Here is a 10,159-nt window from a genome sequence, read left to right on the forward strand (position 1 = left end):
GAACGCACAAACAGACGCGCGCTCGCAGTCGCACACATACACGCGCGCACGCACGTACACACGCATGCACACGCACAAACCCACGCCCGCGCGCAGACGCACAAGCACGCACAACCAGAGACGCACACACGCATGCACGCGGACGCTTCCACTCGCGCGCGCACAAACACGCACACACACGCAAACAATTACGACGAAGAAAACGTTGCTCAAGTTAGTTTCGGTTTCGGTTTACACAAAAAAGAAACAACATAAAGTTTAAATAAAACCTAAGATTTACTCACTTTTTGTAATGTTTTACATTATTATTCTAAGGACATTCTTATTGTTAACTATTATAATAATAATTTGCTTAGTATCGTTCTAAAAAATATAACAATAAATAAAAAGGAAAAGAGACTCTTGAAGACTGCGCAAGGCAATCGCTATTGCAAACAGCTTCCGTTGGGCTCGGTTGAATGGTCGTTAAAGTTCCAGAAGTTTCGGAAATCTTTTCTTTTTTTACGTTTTAGCCGTTTTAGTGGATATTTCAGATATCTTCCTTACGAATACCGTGTTTAAGAATAGCAATCTATGACTGAGAGCTGGGAGACGCTGCGTCTTGCCAACGCCCGTAAGTTCAGAACCGCCCATGCACGACTCGTGCAACGCCGGTAAGCAACTTTCTTTTGTTTCTGCGAAGTGGGCTGCTGTTTCAAACTTTGTCGTGTACCGTGTGCTTGCTAAGCTATGCTTGATTCTAACTATGCTTCTGCCCTGTGTTATTTCGTTATTTGAAAAGAGTGTAACTTCTTCAAAATTTGTGGCTCGCTCCGCAGTGTGAGAAAGATTCCCGTGCGGCGGAACCGTGCACGTTCTGGGCGCCGTCGTGCGGCGCTCGTCCGACGACGCTAGTGCGGAGCGTTCAAGTGCCGTCTGACGGCAGTTCAAGCATTCAGTCGCCGTCCCAAAGTGTTAATCACAGGTCATGCTAGTTCTGACGTCTTGTCCTGACAGCCGCTCGCCACCGATTTGTTTCATAAGGCGGGAGCGAGAAAAACGTTACCAGAGCGAGCATGCAGCATGATTTTTTGCATAAGCTAATTAATGCCTGTGCCGTAGAGACGCGCCGTCTCTTCGTCATATTTCCGCGGGTAAAAGCACTGAAAACAACAGACAAACAACGCCCTGTGTTGTTTGTTTCTTTTACTTTCCCGTTGTTTTTAGAGCTTTTATCCTCGGAAATTAGGTCTGTTCGCGTTTACCGAACCGGCACACTTTTTACGTTTACGATTGTGTGGTGCAAAAAATAAAAGGAGTTTAGATGTCACGTTTTTTAGTAGTGGCGAAAGCCCTTACAAAAATCAAAGCAGCTGGAAAAAGCAAAAACATGAAAAAAGGCGGAAAAAATTAACTAATGTCAAACCTGAATATTTGATGGAGTTCAAACACTACCACCGTACCAACTCGCCCGGTTATTCTTTCTGTCAAAAATAATAGCCAATAGTAATAAACAAATAAATGCCAACTATTAATTGGTTACAAAGTCGTAATTGGTGCAGTGCAGCCCTACGCTACTTTACTCTTTTGATGATATCAGGTAATGTGTAAACGTATAGGGCAGTTCATAGCAACCATTTATGCCCGACCCATTATATTGAGTTTTTGTTGATATAAAAGTTGTATGAAAAAAGTGCTCTTCCTAAATTAAGCCGAACTACCGAATGTACAATAGTGTGTAACGTTTCTGTATGTTCTCAGCAAAAGAAAAGGAGGAATTAAAAAAAGGCCAATCATTTTGTTTCCTCTCTGTTAGAGCTTCTTTCACGTACATGCAAAATGTGGGTGTCTACATCTAAAAGAGTGGAATTGACATTTCCTGCAGGCTGGAAGGCCTGACTCAGTTTGGCTAGCAGCTTGAAACCTATGGGAACCTGGGGAACTAAACCAGAAACGTGAGAGTGACGCCCGCCTTGCACTTCCTGAACGATGGCACCATGAGGAAGGGGGAGCTGCCCTAAAGTGAATGCAATAGCAGGTGGGTCGTTCCAGAACCCCTATACAGATGATACCAAGCAGAAAATTATTAATAAATGTGTTATTAAAAACATGGAATGTGAATGGCACGGACAAGAAGGAGGAGATCAACACAGCGCTGTGTTGTGTTCATATCCTCCGTTCCCATATTCTTCATGATTTCTTTTCAATAATTGGCTACTATCTAGTCCAATCATCAGCACTAGTCAATAAAAGTATGCTGCTATTTAGTAGTATGCATTAACACCGTGCTTGCGGTTGAATCCTACAGTCATTTCTTAATAAACAAAAACGAGGGTGCAAGCTAGCTAAACGGGCTAAACACATAATTTATTAAAGACGGACTCTCTGAAGGACGACACAAACGCAGAGATGTATCAAACACAGCTGAGTATTAATGGGCAAAAAATGAATAGGCGACTCAAAAAAGAAAACGCAGGGGAAGACATGAAGTCAGTCTTTACGATTTCTCTTCTGCTTGCCACCACTTTACAAAGGGAATTCCTTCCTGGGCCTTACAGCGTTTTACTGTTCACAACCCCTGACATACCCAAGGACAGTAAACCTAAAAAAGCAACCTACTAACATTTGGGTAAATGTGATTGAACAAACAACAGGGAATGCCTTGAGCTTTCAACCTAGGAAATAAAAAATATGCACAACATCAAGATTTAAAAAAAACAGACGGACTCATCACACCTGTTTCTAACAAAAATATAGGCCAAGAAACTTCTTCCACTCGATGGCAAAACACAGGGACGGCACTAATAGATTTCTAGGTTTCATCATTGTTAGTGATTCTTTCAGTATACACTTGTGGTCACTCTCTTTAGTCAAAATTATTTCAGTAGTCTTCTATAAGGCCACACAATTATTACATTAGATCACGTGTTTTGACACAGCTGAATACAAATCCTTATTTTTCTGCAACATTTATACTAAGTTCAATCGGTCCTTAATGCAGGGTTTTGTCGCATGAAGTGTTCTATGAATCGAGCGAGAATTTCTAGCGGTCCTTGGGACATCTCGTGCTGTAGACTTATGTATTACTGGCTTTTCTTTGTTACTTTGTGGGATATGGCAAGCGGTATTGAATTTATTGCAGGTCCCAGCTGCACCAAGCGAGTAGACTCACCGTCGAAGACCGCAAGCCGCTATCTTCAAGCCGCGCAGAGTGTTCTATGAGGTGAGCAATCATGTTTGCCAGTCTTTGGTACATGCAGTGCTGGAGGTTTATGTAAAACTGGCCTTGTCCGTTTGAACCAGTTTTACTTCAGAAAAAAGTGGACCTCTATAGTGGGATGGTGCACGGCTGCATGCAGATGCACCCGGTATTTATTATCTTTATATATGCATAAATACAAAGCTTTCTATTTTGATTCAAACAAAGTAAATAAAAAACAAAAAACGGCGTGAGTGTCACTTGGATGTTGACTTCAATGTGTGTTTGTGGGGCTCAGAGGACATTACATAAGGGGAAAACCCTTAGCAGAATGTTATTCAAAACTAATTAACCCAAAGTTTTAATAATGGTTTTATGGGGTATGTTTCAATTCTAGTTTCAAAGGCAGTGAATATTAAAGACTAACACTATTGACACAATTTGCGAATGGCAACAAGTTTCGAAATATTCAGTGATAAAAATCTGCCTTTTCGTCGCCCAATTCCAAAATCTTGCGCGCAGAAGGCCTCAGGATGTCGTGCGGACCTGGTTGCTTCGGACGCACCTTCACTATCCTGGAAGTATGACGCCGAGGCTTCCGCCAAGGACCACTATCGAGATAGTGACGACGTACCCGGTATGACTAGGGGACTCTTCTGCCCATTATTAACGGCACGAAATCTTGAGCTCAAGCTGAGCACGGTTTTTGCATCCGACATTAAAAACGCCAAAGTTGGACAATGAATACCTCCAAGCCGCCTGGCTTTTTGTGAATGGTTTAAATAGGGATAGCCTTTAATATTGACTGGCTTTTAACACTGCAGCTGCAACATGGTCCATAAAGCCATGAATTACAAAGCTAACAGATTTTGGTCAATTAGTCAACGTACTGTGACAGTTATCCCCTTTACTAATGTCCGCCGAGTCCCACGAACACGCAGTGAGGACATCGACAGAACTCTCACGGCCTTTTTTTAAAAATTTTGTTAGCTTTCAAATAGAATGCTGTGCAGAGTGTATACACGTAAAACGGCTTGTAGAATGTAATCATGCTCATAATTGTTACAAAACTTTGCTTTTCACCCAATTAAGTATTGCATTTGTCATTGCAACCTTCCAAACATAAGCAAAGCATCCAGTTTGGTACTCAAAGTGTATTCTATTCGGCAAGAAATCAACGGACTACTACTTGGTTTGCCTATGGCTTCATTGTGAAAATAATAGGCATCTGCGAATCATGGATTTTGACTTACAATAGATAATAATTTGAGCTTATTAACTTTCAGTTGAATGTCACATAGTTTCTGCACCTCTCTCTTAGCCCGTGGATTCTTGGTCCATTTACATCAAGTCATCCAGCAGCCGCAGGTTACCTTTTGGGCCGCCGAGATTGCTCTTCTCTTGACGCAGACAGCTCATTGTATATTTTGTCAGAACACCTTTGTCTGTCACGGATTCGAGCGTTGCATTGAGGTGCAAACGCAACAATGTATCATAGATAGCTGTAGAAATATATTATCACGAGCACCTTTTAATGTGGAATCCGTTGAAAACCGCAGCCATCAACCTCGACACGCTACATGCTGGATTTTTGCTGCACCGGTTGGTGTTTGGACCGGTGGACATATGGCCGGCGACTGTACTTAAAATGTAGCTCTTGAAAATTAATTTTTACAGCTACATGCGAAACATTTTTTTATGTTGGCTGTTTTCTCTAACCTTTATCTTTGGGTTTTTCAGTGTAGAGGAGGAGGCAAAAAAAAATTAACATTGGCCAAAAGACAAATATTAGCATGTACCGTTATGGTCAGTCGCAGCCCTATACGGTTCATAAATGCAGGGTGGCGAGGTGAGAAGGGTGCGTCTGTGGCAAACATAGATTGTAGCAACTAAGCTCCCCGCCTTCTGTCGGTGTTTGTCCCTTTTTTTCTGAAACTTGACTTCCCTTGGCTATGTTCGCTGATACCGAAAAGAACCCATTATCGCACCCAATGAACGTTGGCGACCGATGACACCGCCTGACAAAGCGTGTCTGCCCAAACGTCCCTGCTTTTTGCCTTCTTTTAAACATATTGTTTCTCATCTGTGCATTTGTTGGTGGCCTCTTACTCATACAATAACCTCACATGTACACAGGAAGACTGCTGTCAGCAGAAAGAAAACCGGCCGCTATAGAAGTAAAAAGTGAGAGCAAAGCAAAAAATCACTCATTGCAAAAATAAACCAGTGATGCGTCGGATTTTTGAGTGGCTTTTTTTTTATCTCCAAACCTGTCACCTCATTTCTAACAATAAATGTAACAAGATACATAAGTCTAGCAGCGTATCATAATGCATCGCAAAAGTATTTCACTACTGAAAGACAAATAGATTTCGGAAATGCAATTCGTCACAGAAATAGAGATGCTCACGAGTGCCCCTAAGATTACATCACAATGCTTGCATGTTGTGATGTTGCCCCGATTGTAATTCTTCATTCGTTTTACATTGCTGCGGATGCCGGTTACTTGTTCCAACATAAGCACTGTATGCATGTGTAGAGGCTGATGCTCATGGACTTAACTGCAGCGAATAATAGCAGTTGACAAGAGCAAACAAGTTTTGGCCTTCTACATTAAAATATGTTTTGCTTTATCCTTTTACCTAACGCAGGACGAGAACACCCCACCGACACCATGTGTCCTCTACAACAAGCAAGAGCTGGACGATGCAGACTTTCTTCACCTTGTTGAGGATCGTGAGCGCTTGTTTTTCGTTTTTAATGCAGAAGAGGGGCTGTGCATGTTGTTGGCAGCATATTGGCTTTTCAGCATCCAGTACGAATGCAAGGCCTCCAACACACTGGTTGCTCTGGAAAGGATTTTCCTTGGCTTGAGCGACGCCGATCCAAGGGCAGTCGCAATTAAATGTTTGAACAATGTTTGCAGAAAGGTATGTGGCTGAAGAGACGTTTTGTGAGCCGTTTTGAAAGTGTATAATCCACATTTCTCGCCAGTATTATCAGGTTAATTTTTATTTTACTTCCAGAACGAATGATAGAAGGTTTTATGGAGGCATCTTTTCTTTTTCTTTCTTTAAATGTTGGGCACTTTCTGTGATAACTAATGCTGACCTCCTGTAGACGAGGTGCTTAGAATTTAGCTCTACGAGTTCCTTATCCATAGTCGTCTTCCAGAACTTTATAATTTTCTTTGTACGTGAGCAAGAGGATAGCGTGTTCTACTGAAACGTTTGCTGTTTTGCCGTAGAGTGCAAGTTCATTCTGTAATATTTTTCATTACATATTTGCAGATAGAATTCTTTATTTCATGGAATGGCATACATTGTATTTTCCATTTCTCAAGGTTCAATAAATGTTCAATTTAACACATTCTAATTGATGTCATATTGAGCTTCACCTAATGAAATACTGCTGTGGTTCAGCCAAGGGCTAAACTACCCCCCTCTACCCTGCTTCCAATTAGTAAACAGATGCGCGTAGGAGACAAGTGATAAGCGAAGCGTGTTGCCTGCAATCCTCTGAGACAAACAAAACATGTCACTTGATCTCCAAACAGGAAAGCTTTACATGCTTCGTTTGTGGCAGACCATGATGTTGACAATGGTTCAGCCCTGCAGTGCGATGCTTGGGGCCACTGCTTGCTCACTTAGAGTTCGAGAAAGGGGGGTGCCGTAACACTTCCCAAGTGCCCACGGGGTTATGATGTGGCTTACAAGGAGCTCTTTTGTATTACTTCTTCATGAAGTGAGTTGTGTTTAGTGTGACTCATTATTTCTTTATCACGTGCCTCGTATGTGATGATGTGGCAATCCCTCTAAGTGAAAAAAGTGTAAATGTGTTCAGTACACATGATAAGCTGTAAATCATATAATAATAATATAAGAATATGCAATACCATATATGATTTTCCTACAATTTGAAAGTTCTGATATGTGTATTGGACACATTCCAATGAAGTGTTCACTGTGGTCTATACTTCATTTCACCCTTCGTCCGAGCGCGGCGGACGCTACCAGCCAATCCAGCGTCAAGAGAGCGTAATGTGACCTTGAACTCCACATAACCAAAACGTCGCATGATACTCTCCCGGCGCCAGATTGGCTGGGGTGGCCCAGCATCCACTGGGCCACCCCAGCAGGTGCCCTTTTCATGCCAAGCACCCTTCACCAAGGGTGTTCGCAAGCACCCTTTGTGAAGGGTGCTTGCCTGAACGCCATAAGGGTGTTAGCCCAGGGACAAACTGATTCACACCCTTAAGTGTGTAAAAACCTTTACGGTGTACTCAAAGCTTCTCTTTCCCATTAGTGCCAGTAAGCTTGTGTAAAGTGAAAAATATTGTAACTGAACAGTAGAAAGTTTTAGTAGATCGCTCCCATGACTCCGATAACGATACCCAATACTCCGCCACCGCCTCCCTTGCGCATGCATGGTATCGTTATCGGGACTATCGGAGGTATCGGAACGATCTACTAAAACTCTCTATTGTTGCACTGTCCCTTCACCTAAAGTTACTTCTTATTTTTTTTTACTGCTGCACTACCGGGGGATCTTAATGGTGGGACAACAGACCATCCCTGAACCTACGACGACTGGAATGGTGGTCGCAACCAGCGTCATAAGACTTAGTACTCAAAAAGTCCAATAAATATTGAGCAGCCTTGCAGCAGCTTCGCGTGTCATTACTATGTAAGAGTTTCTGGGGTTGAGTTATAAAACATGACCTCCCGAAACTCTTGACAGTCTTCTGAGGAACACTGAGGCCGTCTGTGATAAATTATGTATTAAGTGTATAACTACAGCCACTTTCGGCCAGTGACTGGCCGGAAGTCAATGGCCAGTGGCTGGCCGAAAGTGACTTGCCAAAGGTGAATGGCAAGTCACTGGCCTAAAGTGAATGGCTAGTCACTAGCCAAATGTGAATGGCCAGTCACTGGCCAAAGGTGAATGGCCAGTTCCTGACCTAAATTGAATGGCCAGCCACTTGACAAAGGTGAATGGCCAGTCACTGGCCTAAAGTGAATGGCCACCGACTGGCATAAAGTGAATGGCAAGTCACCAGACGAGGACGAAAACACTTCTATTGCCGAGCACTTTGGCCAAGCTTGGGCTATCGGAAATCTGGTTGGCCATAGTACACTTGCCAGCGATGGCCCATCTACAACGTGCTGCTTGGGGGAGGGGGGGGCTTGGCAGGCTTGGTAATCAGAACGACAGTGGCTTCCTTCCATTCTTTGGGAAGGGTACCCGACTCCCAAACCTGATTTAAGTATGTAGTAAGTTGAGCGGTGTCTGAATCATAGAGGTGGTAGAGAAGAGAGCAGCTAATCTTGTCAGGAACAGGGGATGTTTTGCGGCAAATGTCGGTGAGTGCAGCGCGAATCTCAACATTCGTGATGTGCGCGTTTAGACAAGAAGTATTGTTGGGGGGACCCGTGTAGTCCGCGTGCGGTGGAGCGTCAGGAGGGGTAAGGTACCACTGTCTTAACTGTGTGAGGCATTGGGAGTCTGTTAGGTCAGTGGCGTGGAGGAGTTTGTAGATGTATTTTGCCCTCTCCGATTTGGCTTAGCCTGGTTGTATTAGATGACGGAGTAGGGAGCACGTTCGTGCAGTTCCGAGCGCGCCGTTAACCTTGTCGCAGAGCGTATGCCAGTTTTGTTTTGGTCTGAAGTGAAGTCAACCGCGGTATGAACGCGTTTGACTATAGTTGCCACAATGTGGTCCTGATTGGGATCGTTATGCGCCACATGTGTCACGTATCCAGGAAGATTAGGACGGGTGCAAGGTTCCTGTCAGTAGATAATGTCGGTCGGATGGGGGAACGTGCGACTGAAGATACTGTATGAGGTTGCGGCGCGTTTTCCGGAGGCTATGGCAATTCCACTGCCACATCGTAGGTTCTGAAGAGGAATGTGGCGTGGCGGTTGCCTGGGGATTACAGTTCCCCATAAACAATGATCTAATAAGGAGAAGGGCCATTTGAAAGAGTGTAAGGATGCTACAGGCCCATTCTGCGTCAATAGATCCCAAAAGCTTGCAGATTATGTTTGCTGCTGCTTGAAGCTTGGGAATTCACCCCTTGCTTGGAGCTGTGTGTTGAAACGGACAGGGTCTCCCGGTTTTGTGTTCTTCACTTTCCTTGATCGGTGGATGTGTTCCCTGACGTTGTTGGACCTTAGCGTTGAAATACGTCAGGTGAAATGGGCCTTTGCTTAGTCGGACGCGTCTTTGTTTGGTTTTTTCTTGGAATTTGAGTTAGTGCAGCATATGTAGGCCTCTCCGGCACTTGGATCTCAGTCATCCTATCTAAAATGTCCTGCACTGTTGAGAAAGGCTCTTCACTTTTTCTGGGTAGCTTGTGCCATTCGGATTCAATAACTTTAGTTGTGGCAGTGCGGAAATTGACTGCGTGTTGTCTAGAGTAATTCTTGTCTTTTTTCCTGCTGCCGTTTTGAACAAGATGATAATGTAGCCGAGTGTGCGTCGCCGCAGTTAATGCACTTCTCTTGAGCAGAGGAAAAGTCTATGGCCTTGTGCGTGCGTTGCAGCTTTGCACACTGGATTGCGCTTGCAGGCTGACCCTCGATGTCCATAGCGGTAGCACTTGCGACATCAGAGTGGGTTTTCTTGGAATTGAGAAACTGCATGCTGGACATGACCGAGGCAAATGTAACTTGGCAACATCGATCCACAGAAAGAGATCTTGATCGCAGGACTTTTGCCCAGTCCTCGAAGACGCGTGAAATTCTGTTTTCAGGAGACCTTAAGTAGTTGGCGATTTTCTCGTTGGTCAGTGTGGTGTCCATGTCCCTGATTCCACCTATGACTCAATGTCTGGGAAGAAGTTTATACGCTCTGAATTTAATTGCACAGAGCATCGTGCAGCGTTGCAGTCCTCGCGTCGTCTGTCCGTTTCTTACGTCAACGGCAATGAGATTCAGGCGGTTGTTGAACCTGATTTCCAAGATATTATCCGGGAACAT

Source organism: Ixodes scapularis, unplaced genomic scaffold, assembly GCF_016920785.2.
Source record: "Ixodes scapularis isolate PalLabHiFi unplaced genomic scaffold, ASM1692078v2 PGA_scaffold1__304_contigs__length_218370807, whole genome shotgun sequence".
Classification (NCBI taxonomy): domain Eukaryota; kingdom Metazoa; phylum Arthropoda; class Arachnida; order Ixodida; family Ixodidae; genus Ixodes; species Ixodes scapularis.